The sequence below is a fragment of the Anser anser genome (genome assembly GCF_964211835.1).
Source record: "Anser anser genome assembly, chromosome: 1".
Taxonomy (NCBI): Eukaryota; Metazoa; Chordata; class Aves; order Anseriformes; family Anatidae; genus Anser; species Anser anser.
The window spans coordinates 78,891,967-78,914,516 of NC_139720.1; the positions used below are offsets into that span (position 1 = coordinate 78,891,967).

Consider the following 22,550-nt stretch of genomic DNA (forward strand, 5'->3'; position numbering starts at 1 on the left):
TTGTGGCAAGGAGCAGTTTCCAGATGTTGGTACTTAGGGAAATCAGGTGCCTTGGGAACCTTGTCTTGCCCCCTCCCCAGCTGTAGAAAGTTTGTTATACAGGAGCTATATGAAATGAGATTCTGCTGTAAACAGGACAAATCCAAATATGTTTACACAGGCACGAAAGGAGTATTCAGCGACAGCTTAGCATATCCTCTTCCAAAACCAGCATGGAGTGAGCTTCCATGGGGGGATGTTGGATCTTGAACACTGACATCAGAAATGGGGAACCAGATGCAGAATTATGTGGCCTTTCAAGCAGAACTTGTGTATGTCAGGTGCTCCTGTACATCATTACACACAGTTTATGTACAGTGGCAAATAAGAAAACATTAGCCCACACCAGGGTATGCCTTGCTAGAATCTTTTTTATTGCTGTTTCAAGTTCTTGCCTTTCATCAAAGGGCATGATAGATTGTCTAATCAAGCTGATGACATAACTTTTTGTTAGTGAAGCATGTCTCCCTGTTTTAAAGAACAGTATTAAAATAATACTCTGAATGTCAGGGTGAATGTGGAGCTCTTTTTGCTAGAGAGATAGTTACCTGTAAAACAAAACAAAACAAACAAACAAAACAAAAAAACCACCACCACCAAAGATGTGTAGAAAAAGGAAAATCCAAGGTAGAGATTAATTTAGGCATAGGTCTTCTTTTTCCTATCTGCTTCCCATTTTCTTGCTTGTGTGTTTGAGATTTTTGTTGCTCTTCTGTGGCTTTTAGTGGCTCGAAATTTTTCCTTTATTTCCCCCCTTTCTTTGTCACTGGGCTTCTGTTTCAGTGACAGCATGGACCCAGGACCTGGTTTCATCAGTTCCCCGTTTGTTTTCCTAAACAACAGCAACAGTCACCAGAACAACAAATCCTCTGCTGATACTGAGCTGTGACCAGGTTGTTGTTTACCACAAACAATGGTGTAAAACTTCCTGGAAGTCCTAAAACTGCTGTTGAAAGAGAAAAATTAGTGTTCCAGAGTGTGTGGTTGGTTAAATGTTTGTTTTCTTCCTTTAACTTTGTCTGCTCTTGCCATGTTATCTGCCTTTGTGGTGTCTTTGTTTAAAGCTTCTTATTCTTACTTTTCCTATAATGTGTTGCAGAGGCAGAACATGCTGTGCTCTCCTCTAGGAACTTTGTATTTGTTCTTTTCTTGTTTTGCTGTTCTCTTACTTGAAGATAAAGGTCAGCCTGACAGGAAGCATAGTATATGCTTGCTGCTGGTGTAGGTAGAACTTATGATAAATGAGCTTTGTTCTTGGTTTAAATTCTGGTAGACAGATGTTTCTGCTTTAAAGAGTCCCACTGTACTTGAGACAAGGGTGGTTTTTTGTTTGTGTGTGTGTGTGATTGTGTGGTTGTTTGCCACTAGATGCAGATGTCACAGTGCATGGCCATAGTGCAGGGGAAGAGACTGTGATACGTTGTGCTCTGTCTGTCCTGAGCTGAAGATGAGTGAGGTGAAAGACTAGAGGAAGGTTCTTGAAAGCAGGGTTCTTCAGCCTGTAACATACCCTCATGAGAGAAGCATAGCAAATCTCTCATCAAAAAGAATATAAAATTATTTTGGGCAAGGGCCTGATGATTATATGCTATAATAAAACAAACAAACAAACAAAACTTCATTGGCTGGACAGAGGGAAGAATGTCAAACTTTCATGTGGTTTTAGGGTTATGAGCTCCTTAGCCTGAATCAGCATGAAATTTGCTTTTAAAAAAATGAAGGGGTGTGTATGCATGTGTGTGTGTGAGAGAGCACGTGCAGGTATGCATGAACATGTGCCTGAGACATACAGAGGGAAGATAATTTTAAAGTTTTTCTGGGGATGCACCCAGGGTTCATTCAGAAGAAAGAAAGGCTCTTAACTATGATGAGTTCAGGTTAGGTCAGACAGCTGTTTTTTTCCCTGTTAAGAAGAACTATTTTATATGGGTGCTACATTCCAGAATTTTTAGTTTATGAATAGTTTTATTAGATGAAATAGATTAATTTCTTATTATGTGATATTTTAAAGTATTTCCCAAAAGGAGAAGAGAGTTTTTATTAACTTTCAGCTTCTAATATATTTACTAAAATGTACGCTTTACATGTTTTAAAAAATAAGCTGTATCAAGGGATGTAGATCCAAGGACAGTTCAGGTCTAGTCCAGAACTGAAATCCCTGCAGAGTGGCCTGTGTGCAGAATCAGAGCCAGAGAAGTGACCTGGGAGCCAGGAAGACAAACCAGTGCTGAAACGGCCCACAGTCTGTGCCCAGCTCAGATTATCACTGGGCTTGAGACCAGCTGCATCACCAGCACGCCACAGGTGTTCACACAATGAGCAGGTGAAAATGTGATGGTCAGGGATGAGATGAGGTGTCAGAGCAGCACAACCCTGCACATCTTTCCTTTGATTTACAGGTGTTAGGGGCAGAATCATCAAATCCAGCTCCACTGATATGTAATGAAAAATGTTCTGGAGATCAACATCCACTGAAGTGAAAAAGAATACTATCCTCCAAGAGTAGAGATATGGTTTGGTATTTTAAGACTATTATTATTATTATTATTTACATTTCAAAAATAAGTCAGGTGCAATAGAAAGTGTTAAGCAATGGATGGAGGACTTTTAGCAATGGAGTAGTTAAAAGCTGAAGCGTTACGTAATCAGGCCTAATTACAAAAGATGTCTCTTCCCCCTTCCCCCCTTCTATCTTTATTAGCACTAGGCAGTGTTGTTAACGTTGACCATGAAGGATGTAGGAAGACATATGTTTTCCTGCCCAACAAAACACAGCCGCCTCTTTGTCAGAGTGTATTCACAGCAGGGCTGGTTCATAGCTCTCACGCAGCTTAGACATGAAATAGAACAGTGTGTCCTAGCAAAGATAAGGGAAATATGGGTAGCCATTGCAGTTAATTCAAAATCTTGTTTTCACAGCTTTTTATAAGAAGTTACACTGCCTGTTTGAAGGCACCTGGTGGCCCCTGAAGTTTTATGGTTTCAGGGAGTGACCAAAGGCCACCCCCTGCTTCTGGCTTTGGTTCTCTGCTCTAGATACTCTGGTAGAAGCATCTGCTACTGCTTTCCTGCTGAAAATGGGCATCTACAGTTTGGCCACTGCACCAGCTGGCCTGGGTGCCTGCCATGGTGCCTCATACCCCCATCCCAACCACTTCCACCCCAGACATTCCAGAACTTCCAAAAGACATGAACTTTCTGATATAGGCTCCCTTAGCCAGAATAAAGTATGTACAAGGAAGCAAAACCTGCAGATTTTGCAGAAGAGTCACATGCATCACTTACTCTGACATTGGTAATACAATATATGTATCTGTGAACATGTTTCACCACCTCTGGCCCTTGAACATGACAAGGTATTCTTTAAGCTTAATATAGCATTAACAGAGTGCCTTTATTTTCTATGGCAGTGCATTATTTGCTGATTGAGGGACCCTGTCTTTAGTTTTGCATTCTTGATTTGAAGGTCTCCTTTCATTCTGTTAACTTTTTTGTCCATCTTACCTGGCCTTCAGCATTTATTTTAAATCCACACTCAGCACTGTATATCTTTGTTCTTCTCTTAGTAACTATCACAAATGTGTAATAGCTAGTTCACTATCTAAAGGTCTCTCCCTAACGTCATTCAGTTGTTCCTGGTTTACCCGTGCCTGTAAGTCCATGCTAGGTCAAAGGCTGGATAGTTTTCAGTCTGACAACCTCATAAAATCAACCATGATTCATAAGCTGCATGATTACAGATACCCCTCCCTAAAACATTGCAACCACTATGAAATAATTTTGAAACTCCTAGCAACGTTATCACTTCAATTTTCCTCTGAACTCACCCATCTGCTTATTAGCTAGACACAGATCTGCCTAACTTGAGAAATCAAGAGAAAAAGAAGGAAGGATGGTCCAGGATTTAGGATGCTGCTTGGCATAAAACCTGGCCTTTAGCAGGTCATTTTGAGGTGGATGTAGAAAAGAGCTCAGACATCATAGCCTTTAACTCTTATTTAATGTCATGGCACCTACAGTTATGCAATAGGTTCCAGTGCAGTACTGCCTATACATTATGTGAGGAGAGGGAGGTGTTTGAGGATCAGAACCACAAATGTCAGCTCACGTGTCAAGGCTCTCTAGCAGGTACTGCTGGGGAAAGGCCACTGGGGTTGTGGACGGCAGCTGACTGCAGCAAGCTCCAGCCCTCCTTGACCTGGAGGCACTGAACCCACTCCAGCGCTAACCACCACGTTACGGCTGACTACAGGGCTTGAAATCCCCCTATCAAAAACCTTTCACTTGGGCTGGAATAATTAAATGTTGATTGGCCAGAGAAAGTGAGAGTGAGAGAATATGTATGACTTCATAGTCCAGTAATTATGGCACCTCCTGAGGAGGAGAAATCTGGGTCCCAGTCCTCACTGTAATGACTATTTCATATTTTCTTTTATGTACATGTGTATATGTAATATAAAGTGTATTGATATAATATGGTATAATCTAATGATATAACATTAAATAGACATTAGAGCAGAGACAAAACCTAGGCCTTTCCCCTTGGGGAAAGCTCAAGGCAGTGGAGTCATGCTTATTCTCTCACTTGTAATCTCCCTGGCCCAATGAATACTTCATTAGTCCAAGCACTGTGGAAACACTTCAAAAAGAGGTTTGCCAAAGCCTTCCTTGTGTATATAACATGGTCCCTTGTTTAGAGAATTCACAGTTGGAAATGTGGGTTGAAATCTTCCCAAAGAGAGAGTAGAATTAAATCTCAACCTACTAAAGTCTTGGTGAATACTTGTAATGGCTGAGTTACAAGGTGTTTGGGGAGGGGTCAGACAGGGTTTTCTTCTGGACCTTCTTTGGGCAGTGTGGGAAGGCTCAATCCAGGAGGAGTGCTCCAAAAGGACGTCCCAATTCAATACTCCACAGTGGGGCAAGGAGGTTATCTTTCAGCCCTTGAGCCCATCGCAGGCCTAGCTACCTGACACTGAAAACTTGAGAAGTCCTGAGCAAGTCCAAAAAAAAAAAAAAAACAACTTTCCAATACTTAACAAAGTTGCTGGGAAAAACAGGCATTCTATGTACTTTTAAACTTTGTAAGGACTAGTAGCAGGGGGGACTTTGTGGATAGAGACTTCGTCATTCACAGAAGCAATAAGGCAAGAGTTGAGCAGCTAAATCCCATTGAAAGTTTGCCATTATGCTATGGACATACATTAATTTAGCAAACAACAGTGAGCTTTAACAAATTGCTACCATTCACCTGTTTGCTTTTAGTCTTTGCCAGCATTACTACCCTCCTTAGCTTCTGTGAGCACTTCTTAACCTGGAAGAGAAAAAATTCAGCTTATAGAGCTTAAAGAAGTCATTTCAGATAGTGTGACTGAGCCTCAGTGCCACAGGAGGTGTGAACAACCCATCAGCCAGTAGTTACTTCAGGATTTGGGGTGTTTGAGAGATGCTGGGTTATGGTATTACAGCACATCCGTATCAGGAAGACACTGCCTGTCTAGAGCCTTACCGTATCTCTAAGTAATTCATTTGCAAAACAAGATTATAGATCTTCCTGATTTCTTTTACTTTTTACATATGTGCAGAATAGATGTACTGAGACCTCTATGGCAATAACAGAGACCAATTTTAGGGACAAAAATAGATAATAGTTTAGCTGAAGCTGGTTGGGAACAGCTTTATATTTTGTGGAGGCTTGTGTCCCCCATGTAGAACAGGTGCAACATGGGCATCAGTAGGATGAGCTTTCCCCACCTAAATTGCCACCGTGAGTCAAAGGTTTAGTGTAGGAATTCCTCCTGAAATGCTAAAAATAGTTCAGTTTATTGCTTCTTCTATCAAGATGTCTACTTACGGCCAACTGAGCTACAAGCATGTATCTACCAAGACCAGGAACAAGGGAGCCGCTTGTTTCTGATGGGCTCCCAAGAACCACCAAATGATTGAGATTTGCAGTCACTTTGAACTGCTACCAGTGAATGTGTGGAAAAGTTGCCTGCCATAGCTGTTCTGGAAGAACTATCTCCATGAGTGGGCGGTGCTGAAATAAGTTTGGCAATTCCAGAATAACAACTCCACCTGCGATTACTCTGGAAGATCTAAATATATCAGGATAGATGAGTAGTCTCAACAACCCTGAGAAGCCGAGGTCCTAAATGAAACAAACCCTTCTCTCTCTCTGAACTTACTTTGAATAGACACAATCTCATTAAAATCAAGAAGCATATAGCCATTGATTTCCAGGAAGGATCTGGTGTTTTGCTTATATAATGAATTAGCATTAGCAAAAATTCTGGCTGATACAGAATGCTTACAAGAAATGTTACTGACTCCTGCATTATTTTAGGCATTTGCTGTGATTATTTTATAGTCTTTCAGTGCTAACTGAAACTGGCTGAAACATATGGCACAAGGGTGAGATAAGAAATACTCTAAAGGTGATATGAATGCTAGCTTAATGGGCTGCGTAGAAAAGCTGCCTTTGTTACTATAGCTGCAACTTCTCTGTACAAAGGACTGCCTCATTCATGTTCTGCTTACAGTAACTCAGTGGGGAAACTTGTATTTGTTCAAGTCAAAAATTTCATAAGTTGTTTCTGCTTTTGGAGTCCAGCCTGAGATACTTTGGGTCTGATTTTGAAAGATGCTGAGACCCCCATCAGTCTCTGCTATTCCTTGTGAACAGTGGGTACTGAGACCCTCAAGAGATAATTGTTGCTTGAGCTCTTACTTCTGCACATATCTCCTGAAATTACAATATTGCAAATCCATTGTAACTACTCAGGATTTTGCAACAAACAGATGAATTAAATTTGCTTAATAAAATTACTTAACAAAACCAGGTCCAAATTCTATTTTTCTTTTCTCTCTCAAGTGCTGAACACATAAGGAAGATGAAACTGCTTTGATCATAGTTCTGAAAACAAATTTCTCAACTATCCATTGCAGTGGAGTCACCATTTAATTAGGTCAGAGAACAGTAACTGCATAGCTTAGGAGAATGAATATCAGCTCTAAATTAGAGGCAGTGAGTGTGGGAAGGCAAAGGAAGTGACCTGAAGTGGAATTTTGGCCAGTACAGCTTAAGCTAACAGCCCTTTTTTTTGTGAAGAAATACCACAGGACTTATAATTACCATTGTTGGGAGGAGGGTGACGGGATGAAGTACTCATAATCTTGTGCCTGTTCCAAATCAAAGCATATCCAGCCCTCTTCGCATTGTGCTAGGGCAGTGGTTCAGCACTGACTCAGGCATTACGACATCAGTCAGCACTTGGGGCTCTATATGCCAGCCTGGCAGACAGTTCTCTCTCGCTTCAAACTGTCAACAAGAAATACGCGTTACTGTGCTTGAAAAGTTTTTGCAGAAAATCACAGATAGTGCAACACCCCTTGGGAATGCAGCTTAACCACAAGATGTGGAATACCAGCTTTGTTGGGCAAAGGTGCCAGGACACATACTGTATTGGGAAAGGTGGCTATGGAGCATTTACTTCCCTTGGTAACTGGCTGACACTGAATTTGTGACATTTTCATGACATTAGAAGTATGTCAAGAGTGGTAGACTGGACCGGTGAGCGTTTTGCCTTTTCTGTCAGGACCAGAGAAGTGTTGCTGCCCTGGCTTCCAGAAAAAAACCTGTTGCCAAAGTTTTGGCTCAAGCAGAAGTTCCCGCTTGTCAACACAGCCTGTTTCACTATGCCTGTGAAGGAATATTTATGAAAACAGCAGTTCAGCAGTTTTCAAGTTATAGGATAGCCTAAAAGTTACTTCAGAAGTTCAAGAAGCTTTCTGAACTTGAGCAGCTATACAAAGCTTTTTTTTTTTTTGGTCTTTCTAACATAAATTGATTAGTTCATCAGATAGTATGGCCTTGTATAGGCGTTCTTAAACATTTTCTCAGTGAACCACCCCTACCAGACAAAAATGTACAAGCCACTTCCTCCCACAGCAGTTGCTTACATGGAAAGGGAACATTAGGAAAGTATTTAAGGTATTTTTAGCTGCCTTTTCATACAGCTTAGAAGCTGGAAACAAGGAGCACTGTGGTCTAGCTATATGATGCTGGGAGCTGATGTATAGCCATGCAGCTGCAAGTAGGCGGAGATGGCCGAGATCCTCAGGCAATCCTCATCTCCAGTTATTCCCCAGCAAAGCAGCTTCCAAGCGGTGAGGCAGCTCACCAGGGAAGCGTGAGCACACTGCAGCGGGGGCGCAGGGCAGGACCCAGCCAGACCCATGGTGCCTCCTCCCAAAACAAGCCCAGGTCTCGCCCACGGCTCCCAGAGGAGGACCAGTGTGCTGGCTCACCCGAGCAGCTCCAGAGTGTGTCACCGTGGTCCGGGTAGGTGCATTTGATCTGGCTCAGCTCTGAAGTTGTTGCAACAGCCCACAGATGTGGCTGGAGTGGAAAAGGGGTGATCAGCATCCCAGGGAGGAGGGAAGAGGAAGTAGCAGTGGCATCTTCAAAGCTGGTGAGGATGGGCAGAGGGCTGGACCAAGCAAGTGAAGCATTTTCTTCCAATTAAGGCCTAGTCACAGATCACTCCTCTGAATTGCGATTTGGGTTCTGGAAGGTTAGCTGTAGCAAAATCATTTTTTTTTTTTTTTTAGTAAACAGAAGTTATCTGAATATACGCACAGAGAAGAAATGTAGCTGAGAAATCCTAAAATACTTTCCAAAGCTAAGAAACTGATTTATGCATTTATCTGAATGCAACTATCCACATCTTCCCCACCCCTTCATCCCCTCTTATAGTAAGAGTCAAAGAGACCAGGAGGGAAAAAGGACCCAACAGAAACTGGAAATGGGTATTACATTGGCAAAATGTAGTTACTGTTATTGGAACTGACTCATAAGACTATTCATAAAGAGACTCATTAAGCAGTTTTTCCAACTTCCACCAGAGCAGCCATGACATCCCCTTTACAAGGTGACAAGCTCTGGCTGCCTTGTTTCACATCTCAACGTATTATGGAAAGCAGGCAAAAATTTTAAGTTAGTTTCTGATAAACTGGAAGAAAAGCTCAAAGTGATACTGAAGTAATCCCAATAGCTCACCTAACATGTATTATTATTATTTTGTTATATCTTATGAGCTTTGAGATCAACTCTCTAAGTTGGAGGAGGCTAATGCTGTCTTTTTTGACTACATAACAATACTTATAGAAGATGTGTGTTTGTTTCTCTATTCTTCTCAAAGGCAGTACTTCTAGCAGCCTGACATTTAATCCACCCACATCAGACGTTCCTGAGAGTATTGTCATGGTGCTGTTTAAGCTTCCTAGCACAGTCCAATAGATTTTGATTCAAATAAAACTTGCAAGAAGTGTTACCATGTACTAAATCTCCAACACCCTGCATTGTAACATGAGAGATACTTCAGGGTCTCTTCACCATCTTCGCTTTTGAGCTCTGCTAGGATGCCAGCATATGGGAATAAAGTACACCTGCCTTATTGCTTACGAACAAACGTTAGAGGTACCATTGCTCCATAAAACTTATTCCAGTTTCCATGCAGTGTCTGAAACAGTGAAGCTCAAAACACTGAGTATGAAAATAAGTCATCTATGAGAAGTGGAAAGTAATACCATCCAGAATTTGCAACTGCAGGCTTCTTTCATTAAAATCTTCTAACCTTCTCAAAGTACAAAAAAAATTAAATCATTTTTAAAAGAAAAAACTGTGCTTCTCTTTCAAAATCAAATAAGGGCTGAAAGTGTGCTTGAAGGACCTGCTACTAGGTGTATACAAAGAGACATTTTCTGGGGTTTTCCCTGGCAATGTTCCCTAGGAAGCACAGTTTAGTGGTTGCTTTTATGTTCAAAAAAGTACCTTGTTGTTGTAAACTCTGGCAATGAAGTTATAGGAGTTGATAGATCAACAACTTTTATCAATCTGCAAGAGCTCTTTCCATGGCTGTCTGAAAATGTGATCAACATAAATTGTATAGGGAGGATGGGATCACATATTCCAACAACTTAAATTTGTCAGTCTGTAATGCACATAAATGACATAAAATATAATTGCTTTTGAATTTGGGCCCCTTCAGGTTTCATGTTGATTGAAGAAAAAAGAACCAGATGTTTCTTCAGCAGGAATCACAGAGGCAAGATAAATATTCTCTGGCCCATGACATTTTATAGAATTTCCAAAAGAAACCAATTCATTATTTAATTATTGGGTGTGTTGATCATGTAAAATATAATTGGCCCAGGGCAAATAGCAGTACAACCCAGGGAGCTGGCTGACTGAGCTTGTATAATGTAATTTTTGCCAACTTTTTTTTTCTGCTGTGAAAACATTGTAAGATGAATTAATGCTACTTAATCTTTCTTTCAGTGTTTCATAAATAAAAAAGGCCCAAAATACAGACTTTTCTCTTTTCCGATCACCACCTTGCACTAGCAAGTAACTTGGAGACAGAAGAGCTAGTAGCAAGCATAAATATTGTGATAGGAAATGATAGCTTTGTTTAACTAACATCATTTTAAGGAGAAGGCAATCTGTTTTAAGCAGCCACATTTAATTCCTCAGCTCTGTGAGGAATTCCTCATGTTATGGAGAGCGAAGAACCAGTTCTTTCCCTGTCAGCACCAGTGGGGTGGGTCAGGAAAAAAGAATGTGGTACAGGATTTACTGAGACACTGTGCAAACCTAGGTAATTGAACTAATTGAACCGAGTTCAATTAGCAAAGCTGACAGAGTTTTTCTTTATGATGTTTTATAAAGAAACATACAAGAAATTAATGTCATTTCTTTAAACCAGCAGCTACTTCTTAAATAATATTTATTGTGTTCCAAACTTTCTCTGTGTCTATGGATGTTCCTGCACTCACTCTGTGGTACCTGTTTTCCTGTTAAGAAGCAGGAAGTAATTGAAATGAGGACTGAAAGAAATTCATGACTCATGTCCTCATGATTCTCCCATCCTAACTTTCTTTTGTGCTTGTTCAGCAGCTTCTGACATCTGGGAGAGGCACGTTACTTCCACACCATTTTCTATGATTATATCAGCAGGCAGAGAAGGGGGGGAGGCCCACTTGTCTGCACAACGGTGAAAGAAATCAAAGAGATAAAATAATCTGTGATCCCTGCAAAAAAGCAGTTTCAGATTGTTGGGATCTTCTTTTCCTTGCCATTCCTACCATAAATATCCCTAGGACTCTTTCTTTCAGTGGTATGAGGTCAAGTTGTTCCCTCACTTCTCTTACAGTCTCCCCTCCAGATCTAAAGGTTCTTGCTAGGTTAGGTTTGTTCTGTAATAAGGAAACATACAAAGCCATAACTACAAGAAAAGGAAATAGCAGTCTCTACCAAGGATTGGCTTCAAAACTTTCATCAAAGAAATATAGAAAGCACTGTCTCCATAATTTCAGCCCACTCATGCCCATTCTTGAAATAACCTGATGGCTGACCTCAAGAGTCTTAAGACAAACGCATTTCTCTGAAAGGTGGGTATAGCTACTCACCTGCACCCAGAGCAAACTTAGGAGTTTTTCTCAAAGGACTTCAGCCAAGAAGAGATTGAAAACAGAAGCATTAGTCCAACTGAGAACCTAAATGCCCAATCTTAGGACACAAGTCTGCAACTCTCAACTCCCCTTCCCCTCCCCAATCCCCATTTAATACTAATCTTTACACTGGTACTTCCCCTCCCCCTGACACCTGGAGTTTTAATGCACACAGGTGGCAGAGGTTTAAGGCATTATTTCTACGTGCTGATTTAGGGGGTTACTTGTTTAGCAAATCTCATTGACAGGCACCTTGCTCTCCCCTCCACAGCCATCTAGTTGTTGAATCCTCTGGGGCTCAGGGCACCCACAAGTTGGAGGGACTAGCACTGAGCCTAAGCCCCATTTGTGAAAGGAGCCCAGGTGCCCTCAACTAACATACACTCTTTCTTCCGTTGTCTTAATAACATAGGATCTTCTTGACCATGAATATGCAAGTAAGATGCAGTGTAAGCGCTCTTCAGGATACATTAAAAAATGAAGTTCTGCCTTCCACGAGACTGAACTTTATTCTATGTCTAAAATAGCTTTCATTGACCATGCAAATAAAATGTTTCCAGTGTAACAGCTTTTTCAGAATGTATAAACAAGATGGAAGTCTGCCTTCTAGATGACTGAATTTTATTCTCCACCTAAAATGGCTATCATTGACTACATCATCTGCAGCTATATTGAGGAAGGAACTGCTCTCCATTTCACCCTATATATCATCTTACAGTGACATTTTCTTAGCTGGGAATTGCTTGGTGATTTGCCAGCAGACAAATCAGAGCAGGAAAAGGATAAATTGATCACATTCATCCAGCTCTGGAGGTAAAACCCAGATCTCAGCCAGAGCTCTGCTCACATTAAAAACTTGCCTGTCCACCTGGTGAAAATGCGTCTGAGGAGCAAAGGATATGAGAGTGGGGTGGAGACAAAAATATAATAATTCATATTACCATAGCTAATCTCCCTCCTTAGATTATAAGTCCTGCAGAAGATATTATTTATGAGTTTTGAGCAGTAGTTCATGGCACTGGACCAATTTTCTTCCTTTCTATATGTACTTCTCCAGAAACCTCAAAGAAATGGCACTAAGTTTACTAACTAAATGTCCTTCTGTCCAACTGGACAGTAGGCATGGAGCCAGATAGAAATAATGGCTGTCTAGACTCATTTAACTGAAAAGGAAAGTTAATTTAACCAGTATGAGAATAAAAGAAAGGTATTGGGTTTATAAATTGTAGGTGTTGTTGCCATTCACAACTAATAGTTTTTCAATCAGGCTGTGCTCACTAAAATTCACTTAACAAAAAGGGCAGTAATTTGAATGAGAATCTGTACCTCATGTACCTCAAGTTTTTGCTCTACCTGGCCAACTTTCTGATATTTTAGGATGATTCAAATGATCATGTTTAATAATTAAAGCTTCCAAGGGACTTCCAAGGGACTTTGCAAGAGTAATTTGTTATTACTAGTCCTCTGCACAGTGGGTAAAATGAATTGTGTCTGACTGGCACATGTGTAAACGGTGAAGCAGCGAAACTCCATGACTTGCATACAGGCATGTGGTGATGCAGCAGCAGAGAGGTTTCCAGAAGGCTGCAATTCCCAGGCTTTGCAACTATTGATAAAGTTTGCTACTATTGGTAGATCTCTTATTTATGTACACGGTTTCAGCATCTCCAGTGTCCAAGTGTGCAGCCAAGGCACCATGCAGGGAGGACAGGTCTAAAACCACCAAGCAGCCAAGTGATATCAGGCCAAGAACTGCATACAGGTTTCCCAAATCCCAGTTCAATTCCCTGTCAGCATTTCTCTCCGAAACTCTTTCAGCTGACAGATTAATATGCTTTTATGGGAAAGTTCAACCTACTAGATTTGCATGGTCTCAGCAAAGCTTTAAATCTTGTGCTTTCACAGTAGTCGGAGGAACATTGGTTTTCCATTGGTTAAAAAGCTTATTTGCAAAACAGCCTGTTGGAAATCATGGTTCCGGTCCTTTGCTTTGCTTCGGGCATTTGCTCCTGTCTCCAGTGCAGCTTGCTGGTGTGAAGTCACCCCAACATAGGATCAGGCCCCGGTGCGTTCAGTAATACAAACAGATAACAACTACCAAATCAACACTGCTTCATACTTTAACAAATTAAGTAAGGAATCTATTTAAACTGGGAATTAAAAGAAGCTATTAAAACATTCCCTCTGGTATTTTTATTTTGTTTACTCATGAGACCTGGCTCATGCCCCTCTGATGCACACTGAGTCCATATTTGGAGAACTCTGCACTCGTTAGCATACTTATGCTTAAGCAAATTTTAGATATATTTTTTTTTGTATACACAGTGTGCTTTCTTATTATTTTTCTTTTTTTTTTTCTTAAACAACTTGCCCCTTTCGTTTCGCTTTCAAAACATGACCAAAAAGGGATCTAACTGCTTTCTTCAATTACTTGAAACGAACATTTCTCTTGTACTTGTTATTGCTTACTGCCCACCGCATTCCCTCCCACGTCTCCTTTCCAACAAAAAAAAGAAGTAAAGCTGCAGCTGGGTGAGGGAACCTTAAAAGTTTGGATTTGGGGCAGTTAAAATAAACAGCCTGACATTTGGATGCTTTGCTGCAGCACAGGCTCACAAAGCTGGGCCACAAGTCCCTCGGGAGGCCACTGGGAGGCTCCTCCCATGTCCAGGACTTCCTGGGAAGATCCCTCAGAGCCTCCCTGTGGGTGAAAGGAAAACTAGCCATCTGGTGGGATATTTTTGTTCTGGTGTGATGACACCTTTTGTAATCTCAGTGTTATGTCTGTTAATGGCTAACGTAAGCCATTCCCACCTGTTGAGACACCAGAACTGTATTCAGCCTGCATAGGATTGAAATCAACATGGTTCCTCAAGTGGTATGCAAACCAAGGGGTGTATGTTTAGGACTACCACGACCCCAGTGCAGGGAGGGCATTGCAGTGTGAGCAGGAAGGGAACAGGACCCCATCAGCTGCCACCTCCATGGGCAGTCTGCCCTGCCTGCCTCCCCTCGGTAGCAGAAACCAAAAAGGAGCTGTGGGGATATGGCTGGCAGATGTTGCATGGAAGTGAGTTGAACTTCAGCAAGAGCCAGCACCCGTCTCTCAGCTCCCCCATGCAGTGTGAGGGGTCGTTCAGGCAGAAGGGACCTGTGAGCCTCCAGCCAGGGGGACAAGGTGCAGCACCAGTGTAAGCCGGGCCTGCCACTCATGCTCGAGGCCCTTGGGAGGAGGGGGTTGTACTAGGGAGCTGGCAGAGGGGCCTGCCGCACCCTGCAGGCACATAACACCATGACCATGTCTTACCTGGATGAGGGGCAAGGGAAAGGAGCGAGCACCAAGATGACACCTCTCCAGGAGGCAGCAGGCCTTGCTGTAGCACAGGATACAAGCTTATCTCATTGACACATCTATTCACTGGGACTCTGATCCCCACTGTAAGATTTTAAAGTCTTTGAAACCCACCACTAACCTCAGATGCAAGCCTGGACATGCTCCACTTTTTACCATTGACCTTCGGATCTCCAATTTGGCTTTTGCTCAGAAGGCTCCTCTGGTTGGACTGGGCTGACCTACTTAGTGTCTAGTTCATTCCTAAATTGAGTTTGAGCACCTGCTGGAGATGTGTGCACATAGGTATTCCCAGCAAACAGCTGGACAGGCAAGCCAAAAGCGGGGTACAGCCATGAAGGCTGCTTTCTCATGAAATACCAGAAAAGAGACGCCTTCCCTCCCCACCCCCCCCCCTCACCCCCCCCAACTTCCATTCCCTGGGTCAGGAGCTAGAGCACTCAGTCCTGGTGTGGGAAACTTATTTTGATTTTTGCTTTTATTCTTAAGGGATTCGAGCCCACAGCTCCCACTTCAAAGGAGAGGTCCTGACTTATCATTATCAGGGGCACATTTGTGGGTAGTTTAAAGCTAGTCAGGGAATAATAAAAATAAAAATAACTCGGAAACAGAGAATGCTTCTGAATAAGCATCATATTCTACATACATTCTTATGTATCTATCTATCAAAAAGAATACGATTGTATATGAAAATATAGCCTGAAGGCTAGGATATTTGACTAAAAGGAAGAAGTTCTTGTTTCCTGGAATAGTTCTTTACTTTATTCAATAGTAGATAAATTGTTATTGAAAAAATGCTTTTGCTGTCAATGTTGTAGGGACTGGAATCCGTAAGTTCTTGTCTGCTTGTCTAGACAGCTGAAATCCTTCCTTCCCTCTCTTATGGTATGACCCAATGAGTCTTCAATTACAGGGAACAGTAGAAAAACTCCATCAAGATGGAGCTGCTGAGTTTTCCTCATCCCCAAATATCTTCTAGTCTGGTGGTCAGAGCTTTCTCCCTTCCTTTAAAGATCAGAGTCACTCAAATCTACAGGTGGGGGACTGCAGGCAGCTGTCCTGGCTTCTGCTGCTTTCCCAGTCTAACCACTAAAGAGGAGACCTTTCCTTCTCTTTCACTTATGTCTGATAAGACGGTCTGCCCTGGACCCTTTTTTGGCCAAGAGGGCCATCATGCATGCCTAACTCCAGGGTAGGGATCCAGGCTGTGTGCAGGAAGGTGTGTTCCTGCCTGCTGTAGTAATTCCAGTGTTGATTTGCTGATACTGGAGAAAATGAAGAAAGGTGAGCCGAAACTAGCTATGTTCTCTTGCTGTGTTTAGAAACAGCCTCATCTCTCAGTTCGTTTGAAAATACTGCCTAAAATTTCCCAGATACTGCTGAAAGCAGAATTTGACCTCAAGACTTTTACCGCTGTTCAGCTTAACTTTTTTTTGTGTGTATAGGGAAGAGAAGTATGCACTACTGCCAGAAAAAAAAATTAAAAAAATATATTTATATTTTGAGCAAATTTAAGATGATAGGTACAGGGCAGGCTTCATTTAGGATACTTGTTTATGTGTGGATATACATAAAAGCAAGCCACTTCCTCCATGTTGTCAGTATAAGGTAGCACTATACTTACTCGAAGCAAAGAAAGTACATGCCATATTTTTTAGTAGACTTTACACCTAAGATTTTTACAGCCTAGGCCAGTTATTTTATTTTGTACTTACATGTTGTCATTACAGTAGTCTACACTTGCCTCACAATTTTGAGTATGTTTTCCACTCACTTTGTTCTTTTTGTTCTACAGAAAGTGTTTGTATCTTCTCATAAGACAAATGTTTTCCCTTAACCTTACCCACTGCACTCAAGAAGGAAAATGTCCATAGTGTTCCTATCCTGAAGTTTGTGAGCAGAGGTGGAGAGAGGCTATGATTTGCCCAGTGTCATACACAAAGTTTCTGGCAGAGCAAGGCATGAATTCAGGTCTTTTGAGTTTATACTTACCTGCTAGGGCAAGCAGAGCCATTTTCTTTTTTTCCCTTCTACATCTTTATACTTTTTTTCCCTCTGTGATTAATAGAAAATCTGATTATTATTCTTTAATACAGTGTTCTGAATAACTTGATAGGTGTTACTAGGGTATCTCAAATAATGTAAATGACTCAGAAGAAAAGGAGTGGTAAAACAGTGTGAAGATACAGATGTAGATCCAAAACTTGACATTCTGGGTGCCTCAGGAGTGCATGAAAAAGTGGCTACTGGAAGATGCTTTTTTTCACAGCCTAGTTTCTGAATGTCGTTCAGAGAGAAAGGGAAGGAATTAGAGATGGAGATAAATTCTTGCTGCCATGTTCATCCTTTATTTCTTTATTGTTGAAAGCAGGGCAGCAGTATTATCAGACATATCCTGGAAGCACAACACAGCCCAGAGAAAGCAGTCTAGGAGGTTTCTGGAGAGCGTGGAAGATAGCTTCCTGACGCAGCTAGTTAGAGAGCCTACCAGGGGAGGTGCCCCGCTAGACCTTCTGTTCACAAACAGTGACGGACTGGTGGGAGACGTGGTGGTCGGGAGCTGTCTTGGGCAGAGTGACCACAAAATGGTTCAGTTCTCTATTATTCGCGAAGTCAGGAAGGGGACCAGTAAAACCGCTGTCTTGGACTTCCGGAGGGCTGACTTTGAGCTGTTCAGGACACTGGTTGGCAGAGTCCATTGGGAGGAGGTTCTGAAGGGCAAAGGAGTCCAGGAAGGCTGGGCACTCCTCAAGAAGGAAATCTTGATGGCTCAGGAGAGGTCTGTCCCCATGTGCCCAAGGACGAGCCGACGCGGAACTAGACCGGCCTGGCTGAGCAGAGAGTTTTGGCTCGAGCTTAGGTTTATAATCTTTGGAAAAGAGGGTGGGCTACTCAGGAGGACTATAAGGATGTTGCGAGGCTGTGCAGGGACAAAATTAGAAAGGCCAAAGCTCATCTGGAGCTCAATCTGGCTACTGCCGTTAAAGATAACAAAAAACGATCTTACAAATACATCAACGCAAAAAGGAGGACTAAGGAGAATCTCCATCCTTTACTGGATGCGGGGGGAAACTTAGTTACAAAAGATGAGGAAAAGGCTGAGGTGCTCAATGCTTTCTTTGCCTCAGTCTTTAGCGGCAAGACCGGTTGTTCTCTGGATACCTGGTACCCTGAGCAGGTGGAAGGGGATGGGGAGCAGGATGTGGCCCTCGCTATCCATGAGGAAATGGTTGGTGACCTGCTACAACACTTGGATGTACGCAAGTCGATGGGGCCGGATGGGATCCACCCGAGGGTACTGAGCGAACTGGCGGAGGAGCTGGCCAAGCCGCTTTCCATTATTTATCGGCAGTCCTGGCTATCAGGGGAGGTCCCAGTCGACTGGCGGCTAGCAAATGTGACGCCCATCTACAAGAAGGGCTGGAGGGTAGACCCGGGGAACTATAGGCCTGTTAGCTTGACCTCAGTGCCAGGGAAGCTCATGGAGCAGATTATCTTGAGTGTCATCATGCGGCACTCGCAGGGCAACCAGGCGATCAGGCCCAGTCAGCATGGGTTTATGAAAGGTAGGTCCTGCTTGACAAACCTGATCTCCTTCTATGACCAAGTGACGCACTTGGTGGATGAGGGGAAGGCTGTGGATGTGGTCTACCTTGACTTCAGTAAGGCTTTTGACACTGTTTCCCACAACATTCTCCTCAAGAAACTGGCTGCTCGTGGCTTGGACTGGCGTACGCTTTGCTGGGTTAAAAACTGGCTGGATGGCCAGGTCCAAAGAGTTGTGGTGAATGGAGCCAAATCCAGTTGGAGGCCGGTTACTAGTGGAGTCCCCCAGGGCTCAGTGCTGGGGCCAGTCCTCTTTAATATCTTTATCGATGACCTGGATGAGGAGATCGAGTGCACCCTCAGTAAGTTTGCAGATGACACCAAGTTAGGTGCGTGTGTCGATCTGCTCGAGGGAAGGAAGGCTCTGCAGGAGGATCTGGATAGGCTGGACCGATGGGCTGAGGTCAACTGCATGAAGTTCAACAAGGCCAAGTGCCGGGTCCTGCATCTGGGGCGTAACAACCCCAAGCAGCGCTACAGGCTGGGAGATGGGTGGTTGGAAAGCTGCCTGGCAGAGAAGGACCTGGGAGTACTGGTTGATAGGCAGCTGAATATGAGCCAGCAGTGTGCTCAGGTAGCCAAGAAGGCCAACAGCATCCTGGCTTGCATAAGAAGCAGTGTGGCCAGCAGGTCTAGGGAGGTGATTGTCCCCCTGTACTCGGCTCTGGTGAGGCCGCACCTCGAGTACTGTGTTCAGTTTTGGGCCCCTCGCTACAAGAAGGACATGGAGGTGCTCAAGAGAGTCCAGAGAAGGGCAACGAAGCTGGTGAGGGGTCTGGAGAACAAGTCTTAAGAGGAGCGGCTGAGGGAGCTGGGGCTGTTTAGCCTCGAGAAGAGGAGGCTCAGGGGAGACCTCATCGCTCTCTATAGGTACCTTAAAGGAGGCTGCAGAGAGGTGGGGGTTGGTCTATTCTCCCACGTGCCTGGTGACAGGACGAGGGGGAATGGGCTAAAGTTGTGCCAGGGGAGGTTTAGGTTGGATGTTAGGAAGAATTTCTTTACTGAAAGGGTTGTTAGGCATTGGAATGGGCTGCCCAGGGAGGTGGTTGAGTCGCCATCCCTGGAGGTCTTTAAAAGACGTTTAGATGTAGCCCTTAGTGATATGGTTTAGTGTAGGACTTGTTAGTGTTAGGGCTGAGGTTGGACTAGATGATCTTGGAGGTCTCTTCCAACCTAGACAATTCTGTGATTCTGTGATTCTATTAGAGGGAGAAAATAATGAGAGTGGGAAAGAGTTAAAAACACCAGTAAAACCTTTCCTTCTCTTTTCACTCCATCTCCATCCACTTCTGTCCTTTCCTCTCTTTTTAAACAGTACAGAGAAATATCTCCCAGTGCAGACCTTTAGCACAGAATCACTAATGTGGGAGAAAGAAAAGTTTATTGTATCATCATACTGAACCAGTACAGGACTGAGCCTGTCTCTTGCATAGTGGCTTTGCCAGGGAAATTTTAAATGACTCATGTCATGGGGGCTTCCACCCTTCCTCTGACATTACATTTTGGATGTATTAAGTTATTTTTCTTTGTTGTCCTTACCATTACATCCACGTTTCATGTAGATCTTTGCCTCCATTGTCATAAACCAATAACTCAGTAAAATCTCTACATGGTTTTAGGACTGAAACCAGGATTATGTCAAGTAAGTCTAATCAAAACCTGAATAAAATTATTCCCAGTAGGAAATGAAATGCACAAAATTGTACTGATGCACAGCAGTGCAAAAGGGCTGTTTGTACTTGGGCACCCCATCCACACAGTATCATTTGCATTTATTTACTGGGTGCCTTGCTGGGGGAGGCTTACAACATTCCACATAAATTATGAGAAGCATTAAGGTGAATGCTCCAAAACCTCGCTGTTTTCCTTTCTTTTGTCCTTTTACAAAGCTGCTTAAACTCAGGTTTAGAGAAGTTCTTAGCTGTGTTGAGATGCAATAGATGTCTAATGCAAACTAGGCTAAACACCCAGTTCCTATGGTTTTCCGTGCAAGTAATCTCTCTCCTGGCCTGCTTCTTTCCATAAAACTGACTAAACATTTATTTGCACTTTTAGGTACACATGTAAATATTCTACTAAGTAACTTGGGAGCATAAACAGCAATAGGTTTTGGGCAGATGCATTTGAAAATGCTAGCTACTGACAGGTAAAAATAGACAAGCAGGCAAATTGGTAAAGATCAAAGTATAGTTATGAAATAGTATTAGCTGAATAATTTCCTTCCTATAGTCAAGGCTGGTTCTACCAAAACTGTTCCCTAAAATAGCATTGTAAAAGTGGAAGATTTTGTTCTCTAATTGTATTAGGCAAGGACCACCTTTCTTTGTATTTCTTAAGTGCCATAATACAAACAAGATTTCCACCCTTGATGGAGCTCAGAAGCAGTCATGTTACTACTGTTCCTGTCTTTGTGGTTACTGCTACAAGGTCTTCCCACCAATCTCTGAGGAGGAGCTCCTATATGAGCTCTTCTGAGGCTCCTGTTTTGCATCAGAAGACTGTAGCAATATATAGCCTATAGAATGTAGATTTGCATGATAAGATGATGGGAAAAAAAATCAAATCCCTAATAAGATCACTTACAGAGCTTTAGTACAGCAGAAAACAGTGATTTCAAAACAAAACTTCAATTAAGGATAAAAATAATTGTACAAATAATACTGTATTTGCATGGGAAATATGCAAAATATCATCATGCAATTCTTAATCAACCAGAGAGCTGTCAGACATACAAAAATAAGTTAATTCTGCTGTTAATATTGCTGCACATTATAAATATTAATTGAATGCCATTCAACATTAGTTTCATTATTGTTTAGCGACTGTTTTAGCTCTCCCCCCTCACCTTTTAAATTGTCAAATAATTGGCTTTCTTCAGCTCGTGTCTGTTCTCATAAAGTGGATTAATGTGGAAAAGAAAGAAAAGTTCACATAAAACAATAGGAAGGACCAAATAATTATGTTTCTAAACACTCTGCAAGATTGCCCTTTTTACCTAAGTTTGATAAACCGTGAAGCTAAGTTTTGGACTGATGGCCAACCTCAGTCTGGCTTTAGGCATTCTTCTGCACTGAGGACAGTACATGCCATCCTGTGCACCTACAAGTGTATCATGGACGCTCTGACCAAAATTCATGAAATGCCTGAAGAACGCTGACAGACTGCCTGTGGGAGAAGCTGTCTGGTTTTCTCATTAGCAAGAGCTAAAGAGTCTGTATCAGGACCTTTCATGTGGTAAAAAGAACTCATTAATTGCGTAATTCTGTAGTTGCTATTTATATCATTATTTATTAATATTCTAGATTCTGACACTGGGGCAAATTCTACTCTTAGTTAAATTAGTAACTTAACAGCACATTTTAAAAGTGGCTTGATTACACTATTGTTCTTTCAGATTTCTTTCGATTAGAACCAAACCCCTGCCCATTACGGGGTTTCTACCCAATTATCTCAAGTGCAAGTTACCCTTTTCATCTATATGCAATGTTATATAGCACTATTGTAGTGCGAATTCCTGCACAAGTATTAGTGAATTTGTATTGAAATAGAATGTGAGGTTGATAAATACAAATCCATTTTACAGGCATGAAGGTGAATGTACCTAGACATACTTTACATACTTTACATACTAGAGGGCACCATACTGAGTCAGTGTGGAGCCTGGGAAAGAAACCAGAATACCAGCCCTTGCTGTAACCACACAACACATTGTCTTCATGACTGGACTTCATTAGCTCCTGAACAGAAATAGTCACATAAGCCAGCCTTGTACAGACATAAGCAGCATCTCTGTTATTTCAGGGACATGCAAAATATGTTTCTGGTTATGTATGTTTTTATGCCATTGAGAAATCCAGTCATCACTTTGAAGAGAGGGTTACATTTGTCCAGCAGTTCAATCAGTGATTCCTAGACCTCTAAAGACCTAATCCAAAGCACTGAAAAAGACTGGACATAATAAGAACAACCTCTTGCAAGCCAGTTGGTGTCAGATGTTGCAAGAGTTGGTCTCCTGTCTTCACCCCAGCTAACATGTAGA

At 42.3% G+C, this 22,550-nt stretch overlaps 1 long non-coding RNA gene across 2 annotated transcripts; it reads right to left on the minus strand.

Moving 5' to 3' along the window:
* Nucleotides 1–4,342: 4,342 nt before the first annotated feature.
* LOC310898390 lies at nucleotides 4,343–12,669 on the minus strand. Of its 2 annotated transcripts, XR_014583268.1 has the most exons (3): nucleotides 11,512–11,709; nucleotides 7,175–8,620; nucleotides 4,343–5,353 (listed from the first exon to the last, which is right to left on the minus strand). It is a non-coding gene; the product is annotated as an uncharacterized lncRNA (long non-coding RNA). The 2 variants fall into 2 exon arrangements; XR_014583269.1 differs by lacking the exon at nucleotides 4,343–5,353 and having other exon boundaries at nucleotides 5,661–8,620; nucleotides 11,512–12,669.
* Between the last annotated feature and the right edge of the window lie 9,881 nt (nucleotides 12,670–22,550).